This window comes from Elephantulus edwardii, unplaced genomic scaffold (genome assembly GCF_000299155.1).
Source record: "Elephantulus edwardii isolate Elephantulus edwardi_28Jun2011 unplaced genomic scaffold, EleEdw1.0 scaffold00036, whole genome shotgun sequence".
Taxonomy (NCBI): domain Eukaryota; kingdom Metazoa; phylum Chordata; class Mammalia; order Macroscelidea; family Macroscelididae; genus Elephantulus; species Elephantulus edwardii.
Genome location: NW_006399786.1, coordinates 1,090,896 through 1,105,872, shown reverse-complemented (window position 1 = coordinate 1,105,872; position 14,977 = coordinate 1,090,896). Strand labels below are relative to the sequence as shown.

The window sequence follows — 14,977 nt, the reverse complement described above, 5'->3', positions numbered from 1 at the left end:
CTTTCATTGAGGGTATATTTTGGGACAAATGAGATGTTCTATTCCTCAGTCTATGTTGATATTTTAATCATCTTTTCCTTTCAATCTGCTGGAAATGACTAACTGCTTCTGTGAATAACTATCTTCTTAACTATGAGTTCAGAAGAATTAGGCGGTGCCTGAACACCAATAGCAAATATTTTAATCAGCTGTTCTATGTTATTGTTAAGTGCTGTCGAGACATAGATGACTCATACCCTATGAACAAAAGACCTGAACACTTTTATAACTTTCATAATTTTTCCACGTTCATAGAGTTTCCAGAGGCAAGCTATTTCAGAAGTGGATGCCACTCCTGCTTCCAAGCTTGTTTTAATAAGGAAGCTCCACCAAACACTGTCCACCATGGGTAACCATCATCACATTTGACACATCAGTGTCACAGTGTTTAGCATCACAGCAACCATGAGTTCCCTCTGTACAGAAAATGGACAGATCAGTACAATTTCACTTAGAAGAATGTTTGACCAAAACCAAAACCAGATTAAGGACTGCAGATTAAAATCACCCACCTATGGCTTGGTAGCATTACTTTCTATAGAATAATCCTAACCCAAAGGAGAAGAAATACACAACAGAATTCCTAATCCTCATGGAAACCACACTTTCTGGAACTACTGAGACTGGATGAACCCCCTGAAAGTACTGCCTTGAAAGAATCTTCAAATAGTAAATTTAAAATATTTACTTGTGTCTACTTAAAACTGAATGACAGTTTAATTAGTGAAGAATATATTACTTGAACATAGCATTCTATATGGCATCAAATTGACAACAGCAACCTGAAAGATTAGATAGGAAATTAAGGGAGTAGTACATTTATATTAATGTAGGAGGAAGAAATTACAAAGAAAAATGAGGAAAAATAATTTAAAGACTGTAATAAGTATTACTGATTTGTACACCTAAGACTTGTTGAATTGTTGTGCATTTTGTTTGCTATATGTAATGACATCAACAATAGGGAAATAAAAATATAGTGGAAATAATTTTTTGTGAGAATAAAGGTCAAATAATTTATGGTCTCATTACTCAGGGTCAAGAAAATATTGAACTCTTATTGGTAACTAAGTCATGGCCTCCAACTAAGCCCCACAATAATGATCCTAGACTAACTACAATTTATCCAGGTCTCACGGGCCATGGAAAAACCACCTCGAAAAACACTTCAAGGAATGTTTTATTAGGTAGTTCACATAGGTCATGAAGACGGGACTTACTTTCAACATGCTTGAGAAAAGCTTCCAACAGGTAGAAGAGATCACACGGCCTAACAAAAAAGGAATCTACAAAAGAGCTTGAGGGTCTGGTAATAAATACACATTTGTTATTCACATGGATGGAATATACACGTTTTATTTTCACAATTATATGTCCATCATGACTGCAAAATGATGTTCATCACTGATATTGGGGCATCGCAAAAGGAGAAGACATGGAAATAGAAGTTTAACAGAACCAGTTAGAAGAAATGATTAACGAATGAGGTCACAGTGGCAATGACAGTGGTCAAACATGAATGGAGTACATGGATATTTGGAGAGAACACAGAACAATCAACAACACAAAGCAGTAGAATGACATTTGGTACTTTAAAGCTGCTCTTTTTCTGGTTGCTGTAGCATTGAGACAGCTTGACTATCTGAACAGATTACTTGAAGTTTGATAGATTTGTTTAAAAAGTCATCTCCCCCTGATGATCTCAAACTCGTAACTGCTTACCAATCATCTTGGTCACAAAAATGCCATTAGTTTCTATATTTTTATTTTATGAATTGTACACTCACAGCTTACTTTTTTTTTTGCAATTAATAGATATTAGAGGAAAACATCTTTTTAGGAAAGATGACATTTGACTAGCATTATCTATTATTTGTGTTCTGCCTCCGTTATTTAGGTTCTTCCAGAACTTAAACACTGTAAACAAAATATATGAGTACTGTCTTTCTTAGATATTATTATTTTTTCATAGTATAAAGTAATTTGTTCAAGAAATAAGCACAAAGTCCAATATTATTTTGAAAATTAATACATTCATCCTGAAAGTTAGGTCAGAAAAGATTTGTTGAGTTCTTGGAAGAAATAACAGTCTGATCCTTGACCTTTGTTTTCCCAACTAATAGCAGAGCTCTCTAACTTTGGAGTATGTCACCATGGTTGGGCACATTGATATAACCTTTATCTTATGTTTAGAGAGCTCTGGTTTTCTAGCTCTTAGGGAACAACGTAGGGAGTTGAGTTGCTAACAGGGAAGTCTTGGCTTCCAATGGCTCCAACCCACCAACAACTCCACGAAAGAAGAAGGGCAATCTCCTGTTCTGTGATTTACAGCCTTGGAAACTCAAAGTAATGGTGGCTATCAGTTGCTTCAAACAACTTTCTTTTACTTTAAAGGTAAGACTTACGCAAACTCATATTTTTCCTTTCTAAATTTCTACATTGAACTTTAGGACTCAACCATATCCATTTAAAATGTTACAATAGTAATCCCTGTTTTGATTTCTCCTTAACCTTGTAAGAAATTCCTATTCATATGCAACCCCCTGCCTATTTCAGTGGATGACCTCATTGGTTCCTCCTCCCGGCCCGGCTGCACACCCCCGCCCCCCAACACACACACATTTTTTACCCTTTTAGGTTGGAAATAGGCACTCAGGTAATTGGAAAAAACTGGATGTCTGGTACTGAGTTAATGTCTCCTGAACTTCATTTTGATTCTATTTAGACCCAAACCACCACTGTTTAATTAGAGTATTAAATATTACCATCAACAGGAAGTGGACTTTTTTTCTCCTCTTAAATATGTCAGTCTTTACACCTGCGGTTTTATTTTATATAAAGCTAAATGCATTTGTTTTGGTCTCTCTGCTGATGAGTTTAAAATTAAAGAAGGATCTGGTTTTGGTGTTGGAGAGATATAATATTTTGTTGATAGATGTCTATTAGCTACTTGTACTAGCAGCCTAGTGGCAAGAAGCTGTACTGCAATCCTGAAGGCTCACAGCTGGAATTCACCAGCTGCTCCAGGGGAGAAGGATGGGTAATTTCCTCCCGTGGGGTGAGATTAACCCTGTCTGAAAATCTGCCAGAGGGTCAGCTATAGGTCAGTTGTGACTCAACAGTACACAACAACAACAGCGAGTGGCCTAGTGGGAAAGGAGTTTAGCTGCCAACTTGAAGAAAGACTGTTCACATCTACGAGACTGTCACATCTACTAGCTGCTCCAGGAAAGAAACATGGACAATCGTTTCCCGTGAGATTTATAGTCTCTGAAAAGCCACTGGAGGATCAACTATGAATTGGTTCCAAGTGGACTACACATAATGAGAACATTTTAAAAATTATTCTTAGATCTTTGTAAGGGGAAAACTATAAGTAATGACAGTAAAATATATTACTGATATAAATTTATTTCAGGTTTTTATGCAGTACATAATTGATTTTTATCATCCTATGACTGGAACAGCATATCAGCAGAGAACTGCCAGAATTCCAGGCTGGGTTTAGAAAGGACCATGGTACTAGGGATAGTGTAGCTAATGTCAGATGTATCTTGGCTGAAAGCAGGGAATACCAGAGGAATGTCTATCTGTGCGTCATTGATTATGCAAAGATGTTTGACTGTGTGGATCATAACAAACTGTGGCTGAATGGGAATCCCAGAACACTTGATCATGCTAATGAGAAACCTATACTTGGACTAGGAGGCAGTTGTCAGAAAAGAGCAAGGAAAAACTGCATGGTTCAAAATTGGGAAGGGCGTACACCAGGGATGTCTCCTGTCTCCATACCTTTTCAACCTGTATGCAGAACAGATCATCCGGGAGACTGGGCTCTGTGAGGAGAAATGCAGCATCAGGATTGGTGGGAAATCTATCAACAATCTGCGTTATGCAGATGACACAACCCTGCTTGCTGAAACTGAGGAGGACCTGAAACGCTTGCTGCAGAGGGTCAAGGACTATATCTTTCAATATGGATTGAAGCTCAATGTCAAGAAGACAAAGATTCTCACCACTGGACCAATTGGCAACATCATGATGGATGGTGAAAAGATTGAGATTGTTCACAGCTTTAGTCTGCTTGGCTCCACAATCAATACTCTTGGCACCAGCAGCCAGGAAATTAAAAGATGTATTGCCATGGGAAAATCTGCTGTTAGGGACCTCTCTAAAGTACTCACGAGCAACGGTGTCTCTCTGGAGACTAAGGTGCGCCTGATACAGGCCATGGTCTTTGCCATCACTTATTATGCATCAGAGAGTTGGACAATCACTAGGGAGGATAGAAGGAGAATGGATGCCTTTGAGCTGTGGTGCTGGAGAAGAGTATTGAATGTACCATGGACTGCCAAGAAAACAAACAGATTCATCCTTGAGAGGGTTAATCAGGCTGCTCCTTGGAGGCAGGGATTCTGAGGCTTTGTCTGACATACTTGGTCATGTTGTAAGGTGAGACCAGTCCATCAAGAAGGACATCATGCTTGGTAGGGTGGAGGGCAGGCGCAGGAGGGGATGGCCCTCTATGAGGTGGATTGATACAGTGACTGGGGTAATCGGGATGGGTATCTGAGACAGTGCGATTGGCACAGGACAGAGCAGGGTTTAGGCCTATTGTACATAGGGTCACTATGAGTCACAAGCGACTCAACGGCACATAACAACAACAACAGGGTGAACAGGCTTACAACAATTTATTTTATTTTTTTTTACATTTCCATTCATTTTTGCACTTTTCTCCCCTCCCAACAACAATTTATTGGTAAGGTGATTGGATTTTACCTCATGATATAGCTTTTCCACTACAATTTTTAGTTACTTCAAAATGGAATCAAGAGTTGTGAACCTAAATTTGGTCATATATCCAAGATGTGTCAAACTAAACCAAGATGGTGGCCCCTGTGGATCTGGGGTTGATGTACCTTTACAAAGCTTTAAGCCAAAGTTATTGACACGCAACAGAAAGTGAAGCTTGCAGACATACAGATTGAACAGCTAACCAGAATTAAAAAACATGCACATTTTACAGATAAAGAGATCATGACTTTGGTGGATCAAACTAACATGTATGAAGGTGTAGGAAGAATGTTTATTCTTCAGTCAAAGGAGGTAATTCACAGCCAGCTGTTGGAAAAACAGAAAAGAGCAGAAGAAAAAAATTAAAGAACTGGAACAGAAGAAATCCTACCTTGAACAGAGTGTGAAAGAGGCCGAGGACAACATTCGCGAGATGCTGATGGAAGGAAGGGGCCAGTGGGTGGCCTTGAGGAGAAAGCCCCCCAACCCTCGTGGGACCCCTCCCCCTCCTGGCGAGGGCAGGCTCCTGTGGAGCCTCTGCTCTGCCCTGGTGGACCCCGGCTGGGTGACCTCATCACTGCATACTTTGTACATGGCCCTGACTTCCTTACAGATCCCAGCCCTCTATTTCAGACCCTGGCTCCTCCGCAGGACACTGCTCTCTCCTGGTCATGCAGGGTGAGCTCCCAGGAGAGGTAAGGCAGGGGCCACCGGACAAGACCTGCCTGAGCCCACTCCTGGCATGATGCTGGCCAGATCAATAAAGGCATCTCCCCCTTCCAAAAAAAAAAAATAGATGTGGTAAGATTGCACCCTGTCAAAGGCAGAAAACTTCTAAGGTGTGGGAAGACTCTTGTTCCACCTCTCACAGGTGTCCCCTTATTAAATAAAGTGAGTTTAAATAATAACATAAATATAGAATGCAAGGCTATATACTGATTGATTGATGTAAAGGCTTGCTAGAACTTAACTCTGTACTTCCTCTCGGAAGAAGACTGCTCAGTATGCACTACTTGAATGTTTACAGTGACTTTGTAGAACATAGTTTCCCCTTATGACAGAATTGTACTGTACGAATAAGCTAGGACAATAGTTGCTGTTGGTGATTCAATAATGTGTAAGGCTGGATTTCAGAATTAAGAGTGTTCATGCCTTTTATTTGCTTTCTCTTTTTTCTTTATTTTTCTTGTCTTTTTTTTTCTTTTCCTTCCATCTGTGTTACCTTTGAACTAATTAAGTGCAAGAAGGAAGTTTTTAAAAACAAAAGCAAATGATGACGTGCCAATGAGTCAGACTTTGTCCTGTATTATTTTCTCTGGATCCAGGAATTTAAAAAAATGCAGAATTTTTTTAAAAAAAGTTTTCTTAGGGAGCTCTGGTGACCTAGTGGCAAGAAGCTGCACTGCAATCTTAGAGGTGCACAGTTCAAATCTTCCAGATGCTCTGCTGGAGAAGGAGGGACAATCTCCTCCTGTACCAGTCAGATCTGATTTGACGGTACACACACACACACCAAAAAATAAGAAAAATAAATTTTTTTAAAAAGTTTTCTATTCTATAGATTAGTCTTATTTCATTGCTTTTGCTACTTGGTTCCTTTAGTATATCCTAGTGATCTCTGGTGATCTAATACTAAGTATCTGTGCTGTAATCCTAAAGGCACACAGTTCAAATCCACTGGCTGCTCTGTGGGAGAACGGTGGGTGATCTTTTCCCAGTGCAACTGACCACATCTGACTGGAGGAAACTAGGCAGCTGACTAAGTTTCAGCTCTCCCAGGTTTTAGTGTATTGGGTAAGGAGGCTCTAAAGAATAACATACAGAATGCAAGGTTAAAGAGTTCTGGTGGTCTAGGGGTAATGACGTGTGCTGCCAAGGCAAGACAGGCAGGCATTCTCAACTCATCAGCTTCTCTGTAGGAGAAAGATGCTCTATCTGTCCCCATGCAAGTTACCGAACAAAAATCTGCTGGATGGTCAACTCTATGAGTTGGTTCCAGCTCAATGGCACACAACAACAACAAAAGTGCAAAGTTACAAATTTCTTGATTGATGAAAAGGCTGTCAAGCTGAAACTACGCATCCATAACCTCAGAACTGCTGTGTTCTAAATACTTCTGCAGTGTTTGATCTAGAGAAATCCAACTTCTTCAGCAAAGTTTTACAATGGAAATTAGAAGTCACTGTTTTCTAAACTCATGACCTATCTACTTGCACTCTTTTGAAGATTATATCTAGTCTTATGGGTTTGATTTTCGTCTACATTTTAACATGTTCAACTTTATACCTCTAAACCAAATATGCCAGCTGAAATTCAGAAGCAAATATTCCCTGACCATTTGATATTTCCTGTTGTATGACCCATAGATCATAGACATGTGAAGCCTCTCTCTCATGGTTGTTGCATTGTTACTGATTCGTAGTTAACCCCCTTGCAAAATCACATTGGAGGAGATGGCTCACTTTCTCTCAAAGAGCCACACAAGAATTCAAATTCTGTATGGGTTATGCAAACTCATAAAATTTTATTCCAAAGATTGACCCACCTGCTGTCTTTTCATTCTGGTGCACAATAAGATAACCTTATTCCTCCAGCTGCTTATCCCAAAATACCTTGATATCATCTTTGACTTTTTTCTCCTCTCTCGTATCCTCTCCTGTCTACCCAGAAATGCTGTAACCTTTACCCTCAAAAATATATCAAAAATCTAGCCTTGCCTGACCACCCACATGTCCACATCATTCCACTTCCAGTCCACCCATCATTAATCATTCTCCCAGACAACCATGGTTACCTCCTACTTATTTCTCTCTTTAAGCCTGTAACTCCCTGGGGGGTATTTTCTGGATTTAGAAGTTCCTGTTAAAACATGAGGAAGATAATGTCCACCCTTGACTGAAATCCGTCAGTGGTTTCTTATCTCACTGGGTAAAAGAAAATGTTGATGATGACTCACGAAATGATGCACGACCCTGACTCGAATTTGTCTGGTCTCTAAAGCCACGGGAGCCAAAGTCGTTTCCTCCACCTCCATCTGCTGCTCTCGTGCATTAGCACAGGTCAGCATCAGGACCTCCTGCTGCCCCTTCCTTGGGCCCTGACTGCTTCTGCTGTTTATCAGAGGTTATCTGCTTTGTTGACCTTCTAATGAGCCTCTTTTAGATGGGGGGTGAAGTTGCATTCTTCTAACGCTCCATTTCTCTTCTCTTTCATTCTTTGTTTTTCTCTCTGGTCATATCATCAGTTAAAATATTTTGTAAATATTTTTCTGTTCAATTTTCTTCTTTATCTTCACCACCAGGAGGGGTCCATAAATCCCCCCTTTGGCCTCCTTTTTTATTTGTTTCTTTTCAGTATCCCCACTCTCTGAAAGAGAGATTGGCACAGGGTAAGCCATCTCTGGATGTCTCTAGTTGATGATGAGTTAGTAAGTCTGACTATGCCATTGCTTGTTGTCTGCCAGTCAGTTCTAACTCATGGTGACATGATGTGTGCACAGCAGAACGGCTCCACAGGGTTGTCTAGGCTGACTGTTCACAGATCACCAGACCTGCCATCCAAGATGACTCGGAGTAGATTTAAATTGTCCTTCTTTCGGTTAATAGATCAGAGTTTAACAAAATATGACACTGTGAGGCTCCCCTATGTATTAGAATACAGCCTTACTAATTCAATTCTTGTTGTTAGGTGCCATTAAGCACTACTGAACCCTGCCCTATGCTGTTTCCTCCTCATCATCTCTGACACACTCAAACTAATTGCAGAAGTCACCATATCAATACATCTTGTTGAAAGTCTTCTCCTTTTTCATTGACCCTCCATCTTTCCAAACACGATGTCCCTTTCCAAGGAATAGCCTCATATAGCTACATGTCCAAAGTTTGAAAGATGAGGCTTTGCCATCTTTGGCTCTAAGGAGCACTCTGGTTATATTTTTCCCGAGACATATTTGCTTGTTCTTCTGGTAGTCCATGGGATATTTAGTACTTTTCTCTAGCACTTCCAAAGGCATCAATTCTTCTTTTCTTATCCTTGTTCATTGTCCTCTTCACTTTCAGCAAACAAGGTTGTGCCATCTGCATAATGTAGGTTGTTAATGGGTCTTCTTCTGATCCTAATCCTACATGATGTTTTTGAAATTGAGTCTTTTTTGCTGTGTCAAATAGTTGTTATATCAATAATTCCTTCCTTTTTATTAATTCTTTTACAGGAATTGTCTTTATCCATTCTCTTGTTAGTGGACATTTGAGTATTTAAAGTTTTCCTACTATGAATATACCATGTATGAACATTATTTTATAATACTTTTCTGTACATTCTTTTTTTTTTTACAATCAGACATTTTATTTTTGTGAAAAAGCCTCCTCAAACTGAGACATTTGACATAACTACTATAAGAAGGTATTTATTATCCCAAGGTTTTACAAATGTTTAAATACTCACCTTTTAGTGAAAAGGTTGGCAGTTTGAACCCACTTAGAGGTACCTCAAGAGATAGGTCAGGTGATCTGTGTCAAAACATCAGAGCCATGAAAACCCATGTATCATAGCTTTAATCTGACATGAAAACAGTCACAGTGAACTGGCATTGACTCAATGGGAACTGACAGCATTAAAAACAATTATTGATAAGCAATTTTCTAGGCTTTCTTTAAATTTATAAACTTATATGTATAATTCATTTTTATAATTTTTGCACATGTTGATAGTGGTGAAACTTTCGTTTTCCTCAGATGATTATCTCATTTTCGATCACTGTTTGTTTAAAAGATCATGTTTTCCCTGCAGAACAGTATTGGCACCTTTATCTAAAACTAATTATTTCTGTTAGTTTTTGGACTCTCTTTTTTTGATCCTTTGATCTACAAATCTTCCTTTGGGTCAATACTGCACTGCTTTCCTTACTGTAGCTTTATATTGTCTTAATTTCATATTGTGTAAATTCTTCAACTATGTGCTTATTTTTAAATGTTTCAATATTCTAAGAACTTTTGTTACCTGTATGAATGCTAGACTTCCCAAAGGACCTATAGAAGCTGATTCTAACTCTAGGAATATAAAGGCTACTCCAGGCCCAAGCAAAGAAAGAGATCCATGATTACATAAATGATGCCTATGGAGTTGGCTGTGTAGATTTTGTGAAATTAGTACATTAAATGACTGTGCTAGAAGGAATGCTCATCACTTCATATATGCAAACACCTAAAACTACTGTCTGCTTTTTTTTGTGGCCCATATTTCCCATTTATCTTTCCATTTGACATCATAGAGCTTAGATGCTTAGATGCTTACATTTTTCTGCATCTCAAAAAACCCTAAAGTATCATCAAAAATGTTTCTATTAGCTGTCCTGAGTTTATGAGGATTTATAACAAGTCTGGGAACAGTTGATTGATCGTGGCCTGACCCAGAGCCATCCTCACCATTTCTGCTGGGCTTCAGTGTGTTGTTACACTCATTGCATCAATCCTTCTAAAATGCCATCTAATAAAACAAGGAAAACCAAAATCCATTGGATTATATATATTTTTTTAAGTTTTCAAAAGTCCTGTGGCAAATATACATACATATATACATATATATGAAAAGATCATTATGTCAACAATGCTCATATGTACATTTTCAGTGAAATTAATTATATAGTAAATTGTTCAACTATCAACTTTATTCCCAATTTTTTTCTGTCACTTTTAACAGAACTTCCTTCAGGTTATTCTTACAAGAGTTATTGCCAAAGAATCTGAGCCTACTTAACTTCATTTCTGTTTTTAAAATTGTAAAAATGTTGTGACTTTTGACGTGAGTTTGTAGAACAAGGTTACAGACTGCGACCTCTGGAATATGTTCAACCGTTTATTTCTATTTTGGGCCATGATATAATTAAGACAACAAGCCTCCCATGAAATCTCCTAAGTAAGAAATTTCTTTCTTAAGTTTGGAAATTTTTTAAACCATAATCTTACAAACACAGATAACTAGATGTTATTCTGGCAGTACAAGTCACTTTAGTGGGAACGTCAGAGAACAGGATTATAAATGGAAATAGGAATCATTTCAAAACTCCATCCAAAAATTAAAAAAACAACATATGATCAAATTAGATTGGATTCTATGATACTAACTTTGAACACTAGCAATAGTTATGAGAAATCTTGAAAAGAAAATGTCTGTGGCATTATAATGCATCATTTTTAAAAAAAATAGATGTTAATTCTATTTTTTAAATTATTTTCTTCTGGTTTACTTACAAAGTTCATATACATTGTTTTTCACACTGGGTCTTTCCCTTTTCCTTTACCCACTCCTCCTGATAACCATCAAGTTGTGCAACCTGATCATTGCCCTCCTGCCTGTCCTCACCCCTCTGCTCTTACCCTACCCCTCTTGGGTCCTCATACACATTTTACTAGTTATCTTTCTATTTCTACAATAATGGCCTTTAGCAGTATTTGTCCTTAGGGAGCTAAGTTAATGCACTTAGCATAATGCTCTCCGGTTTCTCCCAAGTTAGATAGTGATTTTGAAGATCATTACTACTGCATGCTGCATAGTATCCATCGTGAGTACACCATAATTTCTTAATTCATTTGATTATGCTTGGATATTTGGACAGGACAACAAGTAATAAATGTTGGAGAGGATGTGGTGAGATAGGAACTCTTATAAACTGTTGGTGGCTTTGTAAAAAGGTACAATCACCCTGGAAGGCAGTGTGGTGTTTCCTCAGAAAGCTGAACATAAAAATTTCACCCAGCTATTTCACTGCTTGGAATATAGCCTGAGAAAATGAGAACTGAGGCACAAACAGAGACTTGTCCACCAAAGTTCATAGCAGCATTATTCACCATTACGAGATCATGGAAAAAAGTAATGCATCATTTTTATATGGCCTTTTCCACCATCACCTTGTAATTCTAACTAAATGATAATACTAAATGATAAGTGAATCAGTTCTGACTCATAGCAAGTCTATGTAAAACAGAACAATACTCAACCTAGCCCTACACCCCACTCAAAATCATGGCTATGTATAAGTTCATTGTTATAAACCACTGTGTCAGTTCAACTCACTGAAGGTCTGCCTCTTTATCATTGACCCTAGGTAGTTCTGATGGTTTAGGGGGAAGGAGTTGTGTTGCCAACAAAAAGGCAGTAGGCTTGAATCTATCAGTTGCTCTGTGGGAGAAAGGTGGATCATCTCCTCCCATTTTGTTCACAGCCTCTGAAAACGTGCTGGAGAGTCAGCAATGGCTTGGTTCTGACTCAATGGCACTTAACAACAACTACTTTACCAAGCATGATGTCTTTGAGGAAGACTGTAAATTAGATACTTGTGGCTAACTAGTAGATAGGACAGGACAATTCATAAATAATGCATGTAAGGTAAGTGGCACCCTTGTGGAAGTTGTTTCTATGTGCTGCTGGTTCAGCTCCAATTGATAACCATCCTGGTGAATGAAACCCTACTCAATCCTGTGCCATCTTTAAAGCCTCTCTGCCCATTGTTCTAGTCACAATGTTAATCTATTTTTTGAGGGTCTTCCTCTTTTTTCCCAGACCTTTTTCTTTTCTGAGCATGATGTGAATGAGACTATGCAAATAAGGGGCATTGAACTCTAAGAAGGAAATTGATTAATTTTACCATTTTGCTTGACCCAGAACAAGTAAGGGACCTTACTATCACCAAGAAAGAAGTGGGCTTCCTGGCCCACAGAGCAACAACAATGACTGTCTTCTTCTGAGGCTAACTAGAGGAGTGGGGTGCCCTCAGGCAGAGTCAAAAACCTTTATAACACTTGGCTGAGTGGGGCAGAGGTTGGACCAGCACCAGAGGCCTGAAGGACAGAAGGCCCAGGAGGATTTTGCCCAAGAGCATGGCTGAAAAAGCTGTCTTGACCAAAGAACTATATCCGGAGTTATTTCTGATCCTGCACTGTAACTTGCTATTTCCCTAATAAACGTCATAATCATGAGTATTATCTGTAAATTCTGTAGGGCCATTTCCTTGAATGTTCAAATTCAACAAAATAGTAGAAAGAGCTGTGAAAGGGACAGCTGGAAACAGAATTGAAAAGTTTGGAGAGGAGAGGTATATCTGACCTCTGCCTCACAGGAATTGGTCTTGGGCTATTTGTTGATGCTGATGATCATTCTCTTGCTCCCCCACCCCCACCCCTTGCAAAGTTAAATGAGGAGTCCCAGCTCCACTACTGTGTCACTTTTACAGTGTCTATGAGAGTGTCACAAGCAAGATTTCTGATTAACTTGGGAGAAGTTCATGCTGCTCAATATTCTGTTAAGGGTAATGTTTTATTTACTTTTGATGAGCTCTGCCTTGTAGCATTTTGCTTTACCCTGCTGCTATAAAGTACCAAATGTTTATGTTGGGTGGTGTTGGATCTGTAGAAACCAAAAGTGAGAGATATGAGATTAGAAAAGACGTAGAAATAGCTTAGTTCTTACAAAGAAGAGATTTCAAAGAAATTGGCCTATTGTATGTATTTTTATTCAGCCTGCTTTACAAGTTTTTAGAATTGATGTCAGAAAAATGAAACCTATAGCTTTGGAATTGAACAAGTATGGTTCCGTCTTTACCACGACTGGTGTTTGGTTACATTATTTAGTCAACTTTATCCTTGTATTTTTATTTTTAAATAGAAAACCTGAATAGTATTGATGATAATGCTGCGTATTGGGTTTTTTTTTAAAGATAATTTCATTTTTTAGTGGGCTAATAAACTGTTTTTTAACTATAGTTAGATTTTGTTAAATGTATCAACAAAATTTCCCAATGATTATTTTAAAATTCCGGACAAGATCTTACTTTTAAATGAGTTTAAATTAATGAATGTTAAATTGTCCAATTTAAACCATAAATGTCCCAATCCCTTAAAAATATCCTTAAGGTGTTTAGGGTTAAGAGTATTATACAATATGAGTTTGTATTATTTTACATAACTGAGTATTACAAAGAATTAATGTATTCAGCTATTAATAAAAACATCTTTCTGAAGAATAACGTGATGATTTATTTACAGAAAGTCCACCATTGAAAATTTTACGACTCACAGATCCATTTTGACACAGATAGGGGAGGGCACCATGGGTGACATCAAACCAACAGCAATCATTTTTTTGTTTTTATCTTGTGCTTAACCAAACCCAGGCACTGCTCCAAGTGCTCTGTCCTGACAGTGCTCAGTGATGAAACTGATACTAACTTTTTACTGAGTAGTAAGGAGAACAATGTGATCTTGATAATAACTCGCCAACTAGGTTGATGTTAACAATTAGCAGATGTAATTCCTTGAACTAATGCCAAGTATCTCATGAACTATCTTCCAGCAATGCAAGAACTTTCTATCTCTTTTTCTCTTTGTGATCCTTTCTTTCTGACTTCTAAAGGCTGACTAAACTGCACTTGGATTGGGTATCTGCTGAAGGTTTCTTTCTAGTCATAGAGCTGAGGAAAGATCTGTAGGAAACTGACTAAAGAAATGTCCTAAAGATGATGCTTTTCCAGTACAGTCTTTCTTAATCTTTCACATCTGGAGGCATTATGGCCCAGAGATCAGCCATTCAGTACTTTATATCAGCCTACTTAGCTTCAAATTCTTTCTATCTCTTCGTGTGTGGTTTAAGCAAATTGTGCTTCAGTGTTTTTAATCTATAAAATGGACATAATAAAAATAACCTCCAATCTCATTGGAGGGTTATGACAATAAAAGAAGTTGATACATAAAAATCAGTTGGAATTCATATGAGTTCTACCTGATGACTGTTGTAGTTGAGTATCAACAAATTGATTTTGTTCTGTAGTAATCCCTTATAACAAAGTAGAACTACTTTCAGAGAGTTTTCTTGGTTGTAATCTTTACTGAAGCAGAAAAACACGTCTTTCTCCCTATGGACCAATGTTGTTATTTTATGTATCGTCAAGTCAGTTTCTGCTCATAGCCGACCCTCGGATGAATTTTCAGAAGTTACAAATCTCATGGAAGGAGGCTGTCCATTTTTCTTTCTTGGACTAACTGGTGGGTTAGAATTATGTACCTTTGAGTTGGCAGGGCAACTTCTTCCCCCAATAAGCCACTAGAAGTAGATTCAGACTTTTTAATTAGAAACTAGGTGTTTAACTTCC

At 38.2% G+C, this 14,977-nt stretch overlaps 1 pseudogene; it reads left to right on the top strand.

Annotated features, from left to right (window-relative positions):
- The first annotated feature begins 4,928 nt into the window (after positions 1 to 4,928).
- LOC102867923 lies at positions 4,929 to 5,518 on the top strand (annotated as a pseudogene).
- Positions 5,519 to 14,977: the final 9,459 nt, after the last annotated feature.